At 47.0% G+C, this 20607-nt stretch overlaps 1 protein-coding gene across 7 annotated transcripts in view; it reads right to left on the minus strand.

Moving 5' to 3' along the window:
• Positions 1-20607, minus strand: part of DLG4 (discs large MAGUK scaffold protein 4) — a 404912-nt gene that overhangs the window by 131273 nt on the left and 253032 nt on the right. The gene's annotated exons all lie outside the window — the stretch shown is intronic.

The raw sequence follows: 20607 nt of genomic DNA on the forward strand, positions 1-20607 counted from the left end.
GTAATAATACATTGAACTGTAATAATACACTGAGCTGTAATAACACACTGAGCTGTAATATTGCAATCCAATCTGCCCTGCAGCTCTCTCTGCTATTCCTGTACTGACCCCGCACACAGCTCTGTCACTGCACCTCCATCCTGCCCTGCAGCTCTCTCTGCTATTCCTGTACTGACCCCACACACAGCTCTGTGACTACACCTCTATCCTGCCCCGCAGCTCTCTCTGCTATTCCTGTACTGACCCCACACACAGCTCTGTCACTGCACCTCCATCCTGCCCTGCAACTCTCTCTGCTATTCCTGTACTGACCCCACACACAGCTCTGTCACTGCACCTCCATCCTGCCCTGCAGCTCTCTCTGCTATTCCTGTACTGACCCCACACACAGCCCTGTCACTGCACCTCCATCCTGCCCTGCAGCTCTCTCTGCTATTCCTGTACTGACCCCACACACAGCTCTGTCACTGCACCTCCATCCTGCCCTGCAGCTCTCTCTGCTATTCCTGTACTGACCCCACACCCAGCTCTGTCACTACACCTCCATCCTGCCCTGCAGCTCTCTCTGCTATTCCTGTACTGACCCCACACACAGCTCTGTGACTGCCCCTCCATCCTGCCCTGCAGCTCTCTCTGCTATTCCTGTACTGACCCCACACACAGCTCTGTCACTGCACCTCCATCCTGCCCTGCAGCTCTCTCTGCTATTCCTGTACTGACCCCACACACAGCTCTGTGACTGCCCCTCCATCCTGCCCTGCAGCTCTCTCTGCTATTCCTGTACTGACCCCACACACAGCTCTGTCACTGCACCTCCATCCTGCCCTGCAGCTCTCTCTGCTATTCATGTACTGACCCCACACACAGCTCTGTCATTGCACCTCCATCCTGCCCTGCAGCTCTCTCTCTGCTATTCCTGTACTGACCCCACACACAGCTCTGTAACTGCACCTCCATCCTGCCCTGCAGCTCTCTCTGCTATTCATGTACTGACCCCACACACAGCTCTGTCACTGCACCTCCATCCTGCCCTGCAGCTCTCTCTGCTATTCCTGTACTGACCCCACACACAGCTCTGTCACTGCACCTCCATCCTGCCCTGCAGCTCTCTCTGCTATTCCTGTACTGACCCCACACACAGCTCTGTCACTGCACCTCCATCCTGCCCTGCAGCTCTCTGCTATTCCTGTATTGACCCCACACACAGCTCTGTCACTACACCTCCATCCAGCCCTGCAGCTCTCTCTGCTATTCCTGTACTGACCCCACACACAGCCCTGTCACTGCACCTCCATCCTGCCCTGCAGCTCTCTCTGCTATTCCTGTACTGACCCCACACACAGCTCTGTCACTACACCTCCATCCTGCCCTGCAGCTCTCTCTGCTATTGCTGTACTGACCCCACACACAGCTCTGTCACTGCACCTCCATCCTGCCCTGCAGCTCTCTCTGCTATTCCTGTACTGACCCTACACACAGCTCTGTCACTGCACCTCCATCCTGCCCTGCAGCTATCTCTGCTATTCCAGTACTGACCCCACACACAGCCCTGTCACTGCACCTCCATCCTGCCCTGCAGCTCTCTCTGCTATTCCTGTACTGACCCCACACACAGCTCTGTCACTACACCTCCATCCTACCCTGCAGCTCTCTCTGCTATTCCTGTACTGACCCCACACACAGCTCTGTCACTGCACCTCCATCCTGCCCTGCAGCTCTCTCTCTCTGCTATTCCTGTACTGACCCCACACACAGCTCTGTCACTGCACCTCCATCCTGCCCTGCAGCTCTCTCTGCTATTCCTGTACTGACCCCACACACAGCTCTGTCACTGCACCTCCATCCTGCCCTGCAGCTCTCTCTGCTATTCCTGTACTGACCCCACGCACAGCTCTGTCACTGCACCTCCATCCTGCCATGCAGCTCTCTCTGCTATTCCTGTACTGACCACACACACAGCTCTGTCACTGCACCTCCATCCTGCCCTGCAGCTCTCTCTGCTATTCCTGTACTGACCCCACACACAGCTCTGTCACTGCACCTCCATCCTGCCCTGCAGCTCTCTCTGCTATTCCTGTACTGACCCCACACACAGCCCTGTCACTGCACCTCCATCCTGCCCTGCAGCTCTCTCTGCTATTCCTGTACTGACCCCACACACAGCTCTGTCACTACACCTCCATCCTGCCCTGCAGCTCTCTCTGCTATTGCTGTACTGACCCCACACACAGCTCTGTCACTGCACCTCCATCCTGCCCTGCAGCTCTCTCTGCTATTCCTGTACTGACCCTACACACAGCTCTGTCACTGCACCTCCATCCTGCCCTGCAGCTATCTCTGCTATTCCAGTACTGACCCCACACACAGCCCTGTCACTGCACCTCCATCCTGCCCTGCAGCTCTCTCTGCTATTCCTGTACTGACCCCACACACAGCTCTGTCACTACACCTCCATCCTACCCTGCAGCTCTCTCTGCTATTCCTGTACTGACCCCACACACAGCTCTGTCACTGCACCTCCATCCTGCCCTGCAGCTCTCTCTCTCTGCTATTCCTGTACTGACCCCACACACAGCTCTGTCACTGCACCTCCATCCTGCCCTGCAGCTCTCTCTGCTATTCCTGTACTGACCCCACACACAGCTCTGTCACTGCACCTCCATCCTGCCCTGCAGCTCTCTCTGCTATTCCTGTACTGACCCCACGCACAGCTCTGTCACTGCACCTCCATCCTGCCCTGCAGCTCTCTCTGCTATTCCTGTACTGACCACACACACAGCTCTGTCACTGCACCTCCATCCTGCCCTGCAGCTCTCTCTGCTATTCCTGTACTGACCCCACACACAGCTCTGTCACTGCACCTCCATCCTGCCCTGCAGCTCTCTCTGCTATTCCTGTACTGACCCCACACACAGCTCTGTCACTGCACCTCCATCCTGCCCTGCAGCTCTCTGCTATTCCTGTACTGACCCCACACACAGCTCTGTTACTGCACCTCCATCCTGCCATTCAGCTCTCTCTGCTATTCCTATACTGACCCCACACACAGCTCTGTCACTGCACCTCCATCCTGCCCTGCAGCTCTCTCTGCTATTCCTGTACTTACCCCACACACAGCTCTGTCACTGCACCTCCATCCTGCCCTGCAGCTCTCTCTGCTATTCCTGTACTGACCCCACACCCAGCTCTGTCACTGCACCTCCATCCTGCCCTGCAGCTCTCTCTGCTATTCCTGTACTTACCCCACACACAGCTCTGTCACTGCACCTCCATCCTGCCCTGCAGCTCTCTCTGCTATTCCTGTACTGACCCCACACCCAGCTCTGTCACTACACCTCCATCCTGCCCTACAGCTCTCTGCTATTCCTGTACTGACCCCACACACAGCTCTGTCACTGCACCTCCATCCTGCCCTGCAGCTCTCGCTGCTATTCCTGTACTGACCCCACACACAGCTCTGTCACTGCACCTCCATCCTGCCCTGCAGCTCTCTCCACTATTCCTGTACTGACCCCCCACACAGCCCTGTCACTGCACCTCCATCCTGCCCTGCAGCTCTCACTGCTATTCCTTTACTGACCCCACACAGCTCTGTCACTGCACCTTCATCCTGCCCTGCAGCTCTCTCTGCTATTCCTGTACTGACACCACACACAACTCTGTCACTACACCTCCATCCTGCCCTACAGCTCTCTGCTATTCCTGTACTGACCCCACACACAGCTCTGTCACTGCACCTCCATCCTGCCCTGCAGCTCTCTCTGCTATTCCTGTACTGACCCCACACACAGCTCTGTCACTGCACCTCCATCCTGACCTGCAGCTCTCTCTGCTATACCCGCACTGACCCCACACACAGCTCTGTCACTGCACCTCCATCCTGCCCTGCAGCTCTCTCTGCTATTCCTGTACTTACCCCACACACAGCTCTGTCACTGCACCTCCATCCTGCCCTGCAGCTCTCTCTGCTATTCCTGTACTGACCCCACACACAGCTCTGTCACTGCACCTCCATCCTGCCCTACAGCTCTCTGCTATTCCTGTACTGACCCCACACACAGCTCTGTCACTGCACCTCCATCCTGCCCTGCAGCTCTCTGTGCTATTCCTGTACTGACCCCACACACAGCTCTGTCACTGCACCTCCATCCTGCCCTGCAGCTCTCTCCACTATTCCTGTACTGACCCCCCACACAGCCCTGTCACTGCACCTCCATCCTGCCCTGCAGCTCTCACTGCTATTCCTTTACTGACCCCACACAGCTCTGTCACTGCACCTCCATCCTGCCCTACAGCTCTCTGCTATTCCTGTACTGACACCACACACAACTCTGTCACTACACCTCCATCCTGCCCTGCAGCTCTCTCTGCTATTCCCGTACTGACCCCACACACAGCTCTGTCACTGCACCTCCATCCTGCCCTGTATCTCTCTCTGCTATTCCTGTACTGACACCCCACACAGCTCTGTCACTGCACCTCCATCCTGCCCTGCAGCCCTCTCTGCTATTCCTGTACTGACCCCACACACAGCCCTGTCACTGCACCTCCATCCTGTCCTGCAGCTCTCTCTGCTATTCCTGTACTGACCCCACACACAGCTCGGTCACTGCACCTCCATCCTGCCCTGCAGCTCTCTCTGCTATTCCTGTACTGACCCCACACACAGCTCTGTCACTGCACCTCCATTCTGCCCTGCAGCTCTCTCTGCTATTCCTTTACTGACCCCACACAGCTCTGTCACTGCACCTCAATCCTGCCCTACAGCTCTCTGCTATTCCTGTACTGACACCACACACAACTCTGTCACTACACCTCCATCCTGCCCTGCAGCTCTCTCTGCTATTCCCGTACTGACCCCACACACAGCTCTGTCACTGCACCTCCATCCTGCCCTGTATCTCTCTCTGCTATTCCTGTACTGACACCCCACACAGCTCTGTCACTGCACCTCCATCCTGCCCTGCAGCCCTCTCTGCTATTCCTGTACTGACCCCACACACAGCCCTGTCACTGCACCTCCATCCTGTCCTGCAGCTCTCTCTGCTATTCCTGTACTGACCCCACACACAGCTCGGTCACTGCACCTCCATCCTGCCCTGCAGCTCTCTCTGCTATTCCTGTACTGACCCCACACACAGCTCTGTCACTGCACCTCCATTCTGCCCTGCAGCTCTCTCTGCTATTCCTGCTTTGACCCCCTATGCACACTCATTGTTAACACCCACGCCTCCTCTTCACATTCTGTGACTGGGATACAGCATGCGAGCAGTGCGCAGGGATAAATCATTAATTATTGCTCTCTCTGCCAATATTCTGCAATATCTATTGTTTGTCCACCAACCGGGCGACATGTCAAGTCTTTTGCAAGAATCACCAGTACGTTGTGGCAAACTTCACGTCTAAACCACAGGTAAATGCATGTAGGGGCAAGACACAGGCTGTCAATCAGGAAGGGGTAAAATGTCAAGGCATAATTATACAGCTTTCATCTATCCTCCAACGAACACAGAATGCGTCTAAACAGTATAAATGGACTGACAAACCGGCTATAAAAACAAAGAATAATAAATAAATATAAAACACAAAACATAACCAAAGTACTGACCACATCCGTCCTACTAAGGCTGCCCTTCACATACTACAGAGCTGCCCCTCATGTACCATAGAGTTGCCTATCACATACCATAGAGTTGCCCATCACATACCATAGAGTTGCCCATCACATACCATAGAGCTGCCCCTCACATACCATAGAGCTGCCCCTCACATACCATAGAGCTGCCCATCACGTACCATAGAGTTGCCCATCACATACCATAGAGCTGCCCCTCATGTACTAGAGTTACCCCTCATGTACCATAGAGTTGCCCATCACATACCATAGAGTTGCCCATCACATACCATAGAGTTGCCTATCACATACCATAGAGCTGCCCCTCACATACCATAGAGCTGCCCATCACGTACCATAGAGTTGCCCATCACATACCACAGAGCTGCCCCTCACGTACCATAGAGCTTCCCCTCACGTACCATAGAGTTGCCCATCACATACCATAGAGCTGCCCCTCATGTACTAGAGTTACCCCTCATGTACCATAGAGTTGCCCATCACATACCATAGAGCTGCCCCTCACGTACCATAGAGCTTCCCCTCACGTACCATAGAGTTGCCCATCACATACCATAGAGCTGCCCCTCATGTACTAGAGTTACCCCTCATGTACCATAGAGTTGCCCATCACATACCATAGAGCTGCCCCTCACGTACTGTAGAGCTGCCCCTCACGTACTGTAGAGCCGCCTCTCACGTACTGTAGAACCGCCCCTCACGTACTGTAGAACCGCCCATCACATACTGTAGAGCTGCCCCTCACGTACTATAGAGCTGACCATCACATACCATAGAGCTGTCCTCACGTACTATAGAGCTGCCCCTCACGTACTATAGAGCTGCCCCTCACGTACCATATAGCTACTTATAGAGCTGCCCCTCACGTACTATAGAGCTGCCCCTCACGTACTATAGAGCTGCCCCTCACATACCATAGAGCTGCCCCTCACATACTATAGAGCTGCCCCTCACGTACCATAGAGCTGCCCCTCACGTACCATAGAGCTGCCCCTCACATACCATAGAGCTGCCCCTCACATACCATAGAGCTGCCCCTCACATACCATAGAGCTGCCCCTCACATACCATAGAGCTGCCCCTCACATACCATAGAGCTTCCCCTCGCGTACAATAGAGCTGCCCCTCAGTCTCCAACATTACCCCAGAGATCCCTCAATGTCCCCCCAAGTTTTTAATGTTAGTCTTCCTCTAAGAAAGATCCATTTATCACCCGACATACAGGAAGCAGCATTGCCACCATAAAATATATCGAACTAGATTGTGTGGCTATCTAATGGGTTATGGAGTTCTGTAGTGAGCCCAGACAGAGTCTGTGATGATCACTCTGGCTTTCCCTGCCTAGAACCTGATTTTCCGCAACATGACATTAGCTCCCTGTGCAGCCCAGTCTTTCACAGTACACTCCACGATCACTGAAGGCTGCTCAATGGGGGCCAGTAGGGCTTGTTTGTCATGTCTGGTTGCAGTTTTCTACCCGGCCCTTATTAAAGGCTGCAGAGGGGTTGAACTAATGTTGGGGTATTTAAAAAAAACTAAGAAAACTAAATACCCCAAATGCTATATTTGCTCTAAAAAGATTTCTGGTGTCACCCCTTAGCTTTGCATGGGGCCATTGGATCCCAAAGTGGTTGTTTCTTAAAAACATGTATCTACAGGTTTATTGTATTGAACAGGGCAGAATGTTGCGTTATGTCCAGGGTTCAGTACATTGGGTGAAATGGTAAAAACCCAACAAGTCAGGGGGCAAATTCCAGGAGAAAAGTATCTAAATCTTACCAGCTACCATTGACCACAATGTAAATCTCACTCTGTATGTAAGTATCTAATATTATTTCCCTGAATATTTCAGTACCTCCCCTCGATATCTCAGTACTTTCCTTTAAAATCTTTATACTTTCTTTGATATCGTAATACTGAATCTCAATACTATCTCAATACTATCCTTAGATATCTCTACACTTCCCCCTCGATATCTTTATACTCACTCGATATCTCTATACTACCCTTCAATATCTCCTCGATATCTTTACAATTCAGTCTATATCTCTATACTTCCCTTCTCAATATTTCTATACTTCACGAAGTAACACAATACTTCCCCTCAATATCGCAATACTTCACTCAGTATCTCAATACTTCATTCTGTAGCTCAATACTTCCCCTTGATATATTTATACATCCCCAAAGGCGTGCGCAGCGTATTGCATTAGGGTGTGCACCCTAAAGCACAAGCGGCGTATATATATATATATATATATATATATATATATATACACATATATACACACACAAAGCTGTGCGTGTGCTGTGTGAGGGTGCTGTTAGTGTGATGTGTGTGTGAGGGTGCTGGTAGTGTACTATGTGGGTGAGGGTGTTTGTGTGTGCGTGCTTGTGAGGGTGCTGTGAATGTACTGTGTGTCAGGGTGCTGTTTGTGTGTGTGTGTGCACTTGTGAGGGTGCTGTAAATGTACTGTGTGTGAGGGTGCTGTTTGTGTGTGAGGGTACTGTTAGTGTGCTGTGTGAGTGTGAGGGTGCTGTTTGTGTAATGTGTGTGTGCGGGTGCTGTGTGTGTGGGTGCTGTATGTGTGTGTGGGTGCTGTATGTGTGTTGGTGCTGTGTATGTGTGTTGGTGCTGTGTATGTGTGTGGGTGATGTGTGTGTGTGTGGGTGCTGTGTATGTCTGTGGGTGCTGTATGTGTGTATGTGCTGTGTGTGTCTGTGGGTGCTGTATGTGTGTGCTGTATGTGTGTGGGTGCTGTATGTGTGTGGGTGCTGTGTATGTCTGTGGGTGCTGTATGTCTGTGGGTGCTGAATGTGTGTTGGTGCTGTGTATGTGTGTGGGTGCTGTACCTGTGTAGGTGCTGTACGTGTGTAGGTGCTGTGTATGTGTGTAGGTGCTGTATGTGTGTAGGTTCTGTGTATGTGTGTAGGTGCTGTATGTGTGTAGGTGATGTGTATGTGTGTGGGTGCTGTGTATGTGTGTAGGTGCTGTATGTCTGTGGGTGCTGTATGTGTGTGGGTGCTGTGTATGTCTGTGGGTGTTGTATGTGTGTAGGTGCTGTGTATGTGTGTGGGTGCTGTGTATGTGTGTAGGTGCTGTATGTGTGTAGGTGCTGTGTATGTGTGTGGGTGCTGTGCATGTGTGTGGGTGCTGTGTATGTGTGTGGGTGCTGTGTATGTGTGTTTGTGCTGTATGTCTGTGGGTGCTGTATGTCTGTGGGTGCTGTGTATGTCTGTGGGTGCTGTATGTGTGTAGGTGCTGTGTATGTGTCTGGGTGCTGTGTATGTGTGTAGGTGCTCGGATAGCGCCGGCTCTGCATGGACCGACAGGGGGGATCCTGAGATCTCCCCTGCCGGTCTCAATACATAGGCGTGCCGCGGGGATTAGGGTGTGCCCAGGCACACCCGGCACACTCCGTGCGCACGCCTATGTACATCCCCTCAATATCTCAATACTTCACTTTGATATTGCTATACCTTCCTTTGATATATCTATACTTCCTCTTGATATCTTTATACTTCCCTTTGATATCTCTATACTTCCCTTCGATATCTCAATATTTCCCCTCGAAATCTCAATACTCTCTTATATCCGAACATTTTTCCATATTCCAACAATCCTCACCATATCCCAATACTTCCTACCATATCCCAATATACCCAACCACATCCCAATACTTCCCACCATATCCCTGTATTTCACTTCCTGTCTCAACACTTCATACCATATCCCAATATTGTCAGGATCGGGACAGGGATCCAACACGCAGAATACAAACAGGAGCTAGGTACGTATACCGGACCTTAGAATGGCCGGACTAACGTAAGGAGAAAGCAAAGAATGGTCAGAGACAAGCCGAGGTCGAGGGAACGAGAGAACAGGTAAGCGAGAGACGAGACGAGGTCAAAGGACACGAGAGATATGCAGGAACGAAAGTACAAGCCGAGTCAGAACCAAAGAGACAATAGTAATAAGAGCACTGAGTGACCAGACAAGCTAGAACCACGACAGGGCAATGAACCATTACACACATCCCTATTTTATACCTAGCTCTTTGATTGATGACTCTGCCCCTGCCGAGCCCTGATTCGTTGTTCGGAACTAGATTGACAGGTCGGGACGTGATTGCCGTCATGACGTCGGCTCCTGAGCACCGCGTCATAAAAGGAAGCGGGGCTATCGCGGCCGGCGTGTAAACGGTTATGAGAGCTGTGAGGATTGGGTGAATCAGTCCCCCTGAGAGGACGGCCGTTAGAAAGTCTAACCTCCTCCGAGGTAGAGACTTCAGGTACCCTGACAGTACCCCCCCTCTCAGAAACGCCCACCGGGCGGAAGGAACCGGGGCGAGATGGAAAACGAGCATGAAATGCCCTGAGGAGACGAGGGGCATGCACATCTTCCCGGACCACCCAAGACCTTTCCTCAGGACCATAACCTTTCCAGTCAACAAGATATTGCACCCTCTCCCGAGAAACAAGAGAATCGAGAATGGAGTTGACTTCATACTCCTCCTGACCCTCAACCTGGACAGAACGAGGGGAGGACACAGCGGAGGAACATGAAAGGAATTCGGGATGCGCAGGGCAGGCAGAAGAGCCAGACGATACGCAACCGGGTTAATACGAGACAGAACCCTGTAAGGACCTATGTAACGAGGAGCAAATTTCATGGAGGGAACCTTCAAGCGGATGTTTCTGGAACTCAGCCATACCCTATCACACGGGGGGAAAAACGGAGCCACCCGTCTGCGTTTGTCAGCGTGTCGTTTGGACACCGTGGAATTATGAAGAAGGATACGTCGAGTCTGATCCCACAACTTCCTCAGATTGGCAACATGAACATCAACCGACGGTATCCCTTGGGAAGGGGAAACCGACGGAAGAACGGAAGGATGAAAACCATAATTCATGAAGAAGGGGCTAGAACGAGTAGAATCGCAAACGAGATTGTTGTGCGCAAACTCCGCCCAAGGAATCAGACCGACCCAATCGTCCTGGTGTTCAGAAACAAAACAACGCAAAAATTGTTCAACCTTTTGGTTGGTGCGTTCGGCAGCTCCGTTGGACTGGGGATGATAGGCAGAAGAAAAATTCAATTTGATGCCCAATTGAGAACAGAAGGACCTCCAAAACCGGGAAACAAATTGGGACCCTCTATCAGAAACAATTTCAGAAGGAATACCATGTAAACGAAAAATCTCCCTCGCGAAAATCTCAGCCAATTCGTGAGAAGAGGGCAATTTAGGCAGGGGTACAAAATGAGCCATTTTAGTAAACCTGTCAATCACCGTGAGGATAACAGTATGTTTTTTAGAAACAGGCAAATCAACAATGAAGTGCATAGCCAAACAAGACCATGGTTTCTCGGGAATTTCTAGGGGGTGCAAAAGCCCACATGGAAGCGTATGAGGTTGTTTAGTCCTCATACAGACCTCACATGCCCCGACGAAGTCCTTAACATCCTTACGTAACGAAGGCCACCAGAAATCTTTAGAAATCAGAGAACATGACTTGCGTATGCCAGGGTGTCCGGCAAATTTACTGTTATGAAAACACTGCAACAGTTCCAGTTGGAGTTCAGGAGGAACGAAGTACCGATCCCCAGGAACAAGTCTGGGAGCCAGATGCTGTACTTTCTTGATCTCAGCAAGCAACGGGGAGTGAATCTTGATGCTTGTGTTGGCAACAATATTACACTTGGGAACTACAGAAGAAAAAACCATATCAGACATAGTAGAAGGTTCATGTTGGCGGGACAATGCATCAGCCTTAGAGTTCTTAGAACCAGGTCTATAAGTGAGCACGTAGTTGAAATGAGTAAGGAACAAAGACTAACGAGCCTGCCTGGCGGACAAGCGCTTGGCTTCCCCTATATAGGACAAATTCTTGTGATCTGTCAAAATAGTAACCGGGTGTAAAGTCCCTTCCAACAAATGTCTCCATTCTTTTAAAGCCATAATGACCGCTAATAGTTCCCTGTCACCAATATCATATCTGCTTTCAGGCCCAGACAATTTCTTGGAAAAAAAATACATGGGTGCAGCGGTTTATTCAAACCTAGCCTTTGGGACAAGATAGCGCCTATACCCGTCTCTGAGGCGTCTACCTCGAGTAAAAAAGGCAAGGAGGTGTCAGAATGAACTAATATTGGTGCTGAGGCAAACTGTTCCTTGAGTGTACTGAAAGCCACAAGCGCCTCAGAAGACCAGGTCTTGGTATCAGCACCCTGTCTAGTCATGTTGGTAATAGGAGCAATAATAGAAGAGTACCCCTTAATGAAGCGCCTATAATAATTGGAGAATCCGATAAACCTCTGAATGGCCTTGAGTCCCTTGGGCAATGGCCAATCCAAAATTGATTGGAGTTTAACCGGGTCCATCCTAAACCCGTCTCCAGAAATAACGTAACCAAGAAAGTTTATCTGAGATTGGTCAAAGCTACACTTCTCCAATTTGCAGTACAAACCATGTTGTAGAAGCTTACGCAATACCCTTCTGACTTGTTTGTGGTGAGTCTCAGGCTCTCTAGAGTGTATTAGTATATCATCCAAATAGACTATAACACATTCATGTTGAAATTCCCTAAGAACCTCATTAATTAGGTCCTGGAATACAGCAGGAGCATTGCAAGGGCCGAAGGGCATTACCGTATACTCATAGTGACCCTAGCGGGTATTGAAAGCCGTCTTCCATTCGTCACCCTGCTGGATTCTCACTAAGTTATAAGCTCCCCTCAGATCTAACTTAGTAAAAATCTTGGAGCCTTTCAGGCGATCAAATAGCTCAGTAATCAAGGGAATAGGATAAGCATTTCTGATCATTATCTTATTCAACCCCGATAATCAATGCAAGGCCGTAGAGTGCCGTCTTTCTTATCTACAAAAAAGAAACCGGCCCCGGCTGGAGAAGAGGATCTCCTAATAAATCCCTTGTCTAGGTTCTCCCGTATGTATTCTTCTAAGACTAAGTTCTCCTTAGTGGATAGAGGATATACAGTACCCCTCGGAGGCATAGTACCAGGCAGAAGTCTAATCTTACAGTCAAAGGACCTGTGTGGGGGTAAAGTATCAGCCCTCTTTTTATCAAAGACTGCCTTTAAATCCAGGTACTGAGATGGTATCCGTAAATCTGTGGGCTGGTTAGAGTTACTTGGTGTGTCAACTACGCAAACCGGTGAGATTTTCTGTAAACAACCTCTCTGGCAACCCTGACCCCAGGAGACTCTCTCACCTTGTTCCCAATCAATAATAGGGTTATGCTTCTTAAGCCAGGGGTACCCCAAGACTATTGGAACTGAAGGAGATGAGATAAGCATGAGAGATATACCCTCCTCGTGTAAAATACCAATGGTTAACTTAACTGGTATAGTCTCACGAAAAATAACAGGGTCTGATAATGGTCTACCATCTATGGCCTCAACGGCCAAGGGTGTATCCCTTAGCTGAGATGGGATAGAGTGGTTCGTGACAAAGGCTTGGTCAATAAAGCTTTCAGCTGCTCCGGAATCTATTAATGCCATAGCATTAAGTACTCCCTTTTCCCTAGCTAAAGAAACAGGTAACAGAAGCCTATGATCCTTGTAATCATATGTAGAGGACACGATAGAAACACCCAAGGCCTGTCCTCTTGAGAAACTTAGGTGCAAGCGTTTCCCGGACGGTTAGGGCAATTTAGGCGTAGGTGACCTCTTACTCCACAATACATACACAGACCCTCCCTTCTCCTGTATTGTCTTTCACTTTCTGAGAGACGAGTGTTACCTATTTGCATAGGTTCTGGGAGAGCTAGAGTTGTAGATTCAGAATTCTGAAATGCGGGAGCTAGTCTTAAGGAAGGTCTATGAGTTCTATCTTGAGTGTTCTGCCTCTGTCTCATGCGTTCATCTATTCGAGAAATAAATGAAATTAATTCTTCCAAATTTTCAGGAAGATCTCTTGTGGCAACCTCGTCTAAGATCTCATCTGATAATCCGTTCAGAAATACGTCCATATAGGCCTGTTCATTCCACTTGACCTCTGCCGCCAAGGATCTGAACTCTAACGCATAATCCACAAGGGTTAGGCTATGCTGTCTAAGACGTAATAGTAGTCTAGCTGCACTGGCCTTTCTTCCTGGAGGGTCAAAAGTCCTCCTAAAAGTAGTGACAAATGCATTATAATTATAGACTAATGGATTATCATTTTCCCACAGAGGGTTAGCCCATCTAAGAGCTTTGTCAATGAGTAACGATATTATGAATCCAACCTTCGCCCTGTCTGTAGGGTAGGCGCGGGGTTGTAATTCAAAATGAATCCCTATCTGGTTTAGGAAACCTCGACAGGTATCCGGAGAACCGCCATAGCGTAACGGGGAAGTAACACGGGAAGAGGCTCCCACTGTGGCTACCTCTAAGCCTGTATTAACAAGAGAGATGGGTGGTGTACGCATCTCCTCTGATTGATTACTAGGATGGGATAGTAATGCTTGCAGCGCCAGAGCCATCTGGTCCATTCTATGGGCCATGGCTTCAAATCTCGAGTCAGGAGAACCAATCTGAGCGTTTGTACCTGCAGGATCCATTGGCCCTGTCGTAAAGTCAGGATCGGGACAGGGATCCAACACGCAGAATACAAACAGGAGCTAGGTACGTATACCGGACCTTAGAATGGCCGGACTAACGTAAGGAGAAAGCAAAGAATGGTCTGAGACAAGCCGAGGTCGAGGGAACGAAAGAACAGGTAAGCGAGAGACGAGCCGAGGTCAAAGGACACGAGAGATAAGCAGGAACGAAAGTACAAGCCGAGTCAGAACCAAAGAGACAATAGTAATAAGAGCACTGAGTGACCAGAAAGCTAGAACCACGACAGGGCAATGAACCATTACACACATCCCTATTTTATACCTAGCTCTTTGATTGATGACTCTGCCCCTGCCGAGCCCTGATTCGTTGTTCGGAACTAGATTGACAGGTCGGGACGTGATTGCCGTCATGACGTCGGCTCCTGAGCGCCGCGTCATAAAAGGAAGAAGGGCTATCGCAGCCGGCGTGTAAACGGTTATGAGAGCTGTGAGGATTGGGTGAATCAGTCCCCCTGAGAGGACGGCCGTTAGAAAGTCTAACCTCCTCCGAGGTAGAGACTTCAGGTACCCTGACAAATATCCCCTACTATATCACAAATTGTCCTACTATGTCCAAATAGTTCCCACTGTATCTCAACACTTCATACCATATCCCAATATCCCCTACTGTATCTCAATACGTCCTACCATATCTAAGTAGTTCCCACTGTATCCCAACACCTTATACCATATCCTAGTAAGTAAGAACCACCCGGGCACAATTAAATCTTCCTGAACACTCCAATCCTTTAACATAGCTGAATACAGAATGCACCTGTAATCATGGTTGCTGTGTGTTAAATGTATATGTGAATTTAAATATTACTTAGTATTTTTAATATTTTATTGTAACAATGCAGTGTTTGTGGACCCAGGACATACTTGAAAACAAAAGATATCTCAACGTATCCTTCATGGTAAAATATTTTATAAATAAATAATATTCTAATATTTCCACAATATACCAATATCTCCTAATATATCCCAATACTTCCTACCATACCACAATACCTTCCTACCATATCCAAATTCTTCCTACCATACCCCGATACCTTCCTTATCTTACCCCAATACTTCTTACCATATCTTAATATGTCCTACTATATCTCAATACCTTCTACCATACCCCAATACACATACCTACCATATTCCAATACTTCCCACCATATTCCAATACTTCCCACCATATCCCAATACTTCCCACCATATTCCAATACTTCCCACCATATTCCAATACTTCCCACCATATTCCAATACTTCCCACCATATTCCAATACTTCCCACCATATTCCAATACTTCCCACCATATTCCAATACTTCCCACCATATTCCAATACTTCCCACCATATTCCAATACTTCCCACCATATTCCAATACTTCCCACCATATTCCAATACTTACCACCATTTCCCAATATTTACCACCATTTCCCAATACTTCCTACGATATCCCAATCATTTCCACCATACCCCAATACATACCTACCATATTCCAATACTTCCCACCATATTCCAATACTTCCCACCATATTCCAATACTTCCCACCATATTCCAATACTTCCCACCATATTCCAATACTTCCCACCATATTCCAATACTTCCCACCATATTCCAATACTTCCCACCATACCCCAATACTTCCCACCATATTCCAATACTTCCCACCATATTCCAATACTTCCCACCATATTCCAATACTTCCCACCATATTCCAATACTTACCACCATTTCCCACTATTTACCACCATTTCCCAATATTTACCACCATTTCCCAATACTTCCTACGATATCCCAATCATTTCCACCATACCCCAATACATACCTACCATATTCCAATACTTACTACCTTCCTTACCGTACCCCAATACTTACTACCATATCCCAATAATTTCCACCATATCCCAATACTTCCCACCATATCCCAATACTTCCCACCATATCCCAATACTTCCCACCATATCCCAATATTTACCACCATTTCCCAATACTTCCCACCATATCCCAATACTTCCCACCATATCCCAATACTTCTCACCATTTCCCAATACTTCCCACCATTTCCCAATACTTACTACCATATCCCAATACTCACTACCATATCCCAATAATTTCCACCATATCCCAATAATTTCCACCATATCCCAATACTTCCCACCATTTCCCAATACTTCCCACCATTTCCCAATACTTACTACCATATCCCAATACTCACTACCATATCCCAATAATCTCCACCATATGCCAATAATTTCCACCATATCCCAATACTTCTCACCATATCCCAATACTTCCCACCATATCCCAATACTTCCCACCATATCCCAATACTTCCCACCATTTCCCAATACTTCCCACCATTTCCCAATACCCATTTCCCAATACTTCCCACCATTTCCCAATACTTCCCACCATATTCCAATACTTCCCACCATATTCCAATACTTCCCACCATATTCCAATACTTCCCACCATATTCCAATACTTCCCACCATATTCCAATACTTCCCACCATATTCCAATACTTCCCACCATATTCCAATACTTCCCACCATATTCCAATACTTCCCACCATACCCCAATACTTCCCACCATATTCCAATACTTCCCACCATATTCCAATACTTCCCACCATATTCCAATACTTCCCACCATATTCCAATACTTCCCACCATATTCCAATACTTACCACCATTTCCCACTATTTACCACCATTTCCCAATATTTACCACCATTTCCCAATACTTCCTACGATATCCCAATCATTTCCACCATACCCCAATACATACCTACCATATTCCAATACTTACTACCTTCCTTACCGTACCCCAATACTTACTACAATATCCCAATACTTTCCACCATATTCCAATACTTCCCACCATTTCCCAATACTTCCCACCATATTCCAATACTTACCACCATTTCCCACTATTTACCACCATTTCCCAATATTTACCACCATTTCCCAATACTTCCTACGATATCCCAATCATTTCCACCATACCCCAATACATACCTACCATATTCCAATACTTACTACATTCCTTACCGTACCCCAATACTTACTACAATATCCCAATACTTTCCACCATTTCCCAATACTTGCTACCATACCCCAATACTTACTACCATATCCCAATAATTTCCACCCTATCCCAATAATTTCCACCATTTCCCAATACTTCCCACCATATCCCAATACTTCCCACCATATCCCAATACTTACTACCATATCCCAATACTTCCCACCATATCCCAATATTTACCACCATTTCCCAATACTTCCCACCATATCCCAATACTTCCCACCATATTCCAATACTTCCCACCATATTCCAATACTTCCCACCATATTCCAATACTTCCCACCATATTCCAATACTTACCACCATTTCCCACTATTTACCACCATTTCCCAATATTTACCACCATTTCCCAATACTTCCTACGATATCCCAATCATTTCCACCATACCCCAATACATACCTACCATATTCCAATACTTACTACCTTCCTTACCGTACCCCAATACTTACTACAATATCCCAATACTTCCCACCATTTCCCAATACTTACTACCATATCCCAATACTTCCCACCATATCCCATTATTTACCACCATTTCCCAATACTTCCCACCATATCCCAATACTTCCCACCATATCCCAATACTTACTACCATATCCCAATAATTTCCACCATATCCCAATACTTCCCACCATATCCCAATACTTACTACCATATCCCAATAATTTCCACCATATCCCAATAATTTCCACCATATCCCAATACTTCCCACCATATCCCAATACTTACTACCATATCCCAATACTTCCCACCATATCCCATTATTTACCACCATTTCCCAATACTTCTCACCATTTCCCAATACTTCCCACCATTTCCCAATACTTACTACCATATCCCAATACTCACTACCATATCCCAATAATTTCCACCATATCCCAATAATTTCCACCATATCCCAATACTTCCCACCATATCCCAATACTTCCCACCATATCCCAATACTTCCCACCATATCCCAATACTTACTACCATATCCCAATACTCACTACCATATCCCAATAATTTCCACCATATCCCAAAAATTCCCACCATATCCCAATACTTCCCACCATATCCCAATACTTCCCACCATTTCCCAATACTTACTACCATATCCCAATACTTCCCACCATATCCCAATACTTACTACCATATCCCAATGCTTCCCACCATATCCCAATACTTACTACCATATCCCAATACTTCTCACCATATCCCAATACTTCTCACCATATCCCAATACTTCCCACCATATCCCAATACTTCCCACCATATCCCAATACTTCCCACCATATCCCAATACTTACTACCATATCCCAATGCTTCCCACCATATCCCAATACTTACTACCATATCCCAATACTTCTCACCATATCCCAATACTTCTCACCATATCCCAATACTTCCCACCATATCCCAATACTTCCCACCATATCCCAATACTTCCCACCATATCCCAATACTCACTACCATATCCCAATACTTCTCACCATATCCCAATACTTCTCACCATATCCCAATACTTCCCACCATATCCCAATACTTCCCACCATATCCCAATACTTCCCACCATATCCCAATACTTACTACCATATCCCAATACTTCCCACCATATCCCAATACTTCCCACCATATCCCAATACTTCCCACCATATCCCAATACTTACTACCATATCCCAATACTTGCTACCATACCCCAATACTTACTACCATATCCCAATAATTTCCACCATATCCCAATAATTTCCACCATTTCCCAATACTTCCCACCATATCCCAATACTTCCCACCATATCCCAATATTTACCACCATTTCCCAATACTTCCCACCATACCCCAAGATGAAAACTGCAGATGATCTACCTATCTCAGTAAATATTACAGTATGAAGTATAATGCAACATATCAGTATATATATATATATATATATTGTATTAAATAGTATAAAGAAGAAATATCACATCTCATGGTACATATCACACAACTGAACCAACACGTCACAGCCCATACACAGATATTGTTATACACATAGAAAGACACGCACATTCCGATACAGACAAAAACATATACTCACTATAAATACACTTATACATACATACAAACATGTAGAAATATACAAACACAGAAAAAGATACAAATGCACGCACACACTGCAGAGACATTTCTAGACCCTGCTTACACAAACTCATCTAGCATCGCACCCACACACATCATTACACACAACGATAAAATGAACCCAAGGATTCTTAACACACTTACACAAACTCCACCCACACACATTCATAGAAATGCACACAAAACCTGTACCAACACATACATAGAGATAATACACACACAAATATAGACACCTACATTACATGCACACAGATAGACACCGTCATTACACGCACACAGATAGACACCGTCGTTACATGCACACAGATAGACAAATACATTACACGCACAAAGATAGACACCGACATTACATGCACACAGATAGACAAATACATTACACGCACAAAGATAGACACCGACATTACATGCACACAGATAGACACCTACATTACACGCACAAAGATAGACACCGACATTACATGCACACAGATAGACACGTACATTACACGCACACAGATAGACTTTGTCATTACATGCACACAGATAGACACTGTCATTACATGCACAAAGATAGACACCGACATTACATGCACACAGATAGACAAATACATTACACGCACAAAGATAGACACCGACATTACACGCACACAGATAGACACCTACAGTACATGCAATACAAAAATTCACATATTTGTGTGACAAATCACCATATTTTAATAGATTCCTTGCTAACACATGCAGTATCATTACAGTCAGTCAAAAATGTATATCCTTAGAGTCACAAACACACAGCATCCCTACTCTAACACACAGCATCCCTATAGAGACACACAACATGCCGACCCACACATGCAGCATCTCTACAGACACACACAGATTCCTTACATATACACAAACACAGCATCCCTACACACATACATAATCCTGACAGATATGCACAGAATCCTTACATGCACACACACACACAGACACACAACACCCTTACACAGACACACACGCAGCATCCTTATGCACACACGTACCATCCATACAATATCAAACACGTAGCAGCCTAACACACAAACATCATTGTTATAAACACACATACAGCACCCATACACATATGCAGCATCCTTAAATAAATAGACATATGCAGCAACCTTGCATACACATACGCGCAGATACCTCATATACACAAACATTCCGCATACCTCTCACTGGCACACACAC

This window comes from Pelobates fuscus, chromosome 3 (genome assembly GCF_036172605.1).
Source record: "Pelobates fuscus isolate aPelFus1 chromosome 3, aPelFus1.pri, whole genome shotgun sequence".
NCBI lineage: Eukaryota > Metazoa > Chordata > Amphibia > Anura > Pelobatidae > Pelobates > Pelobates fuscus.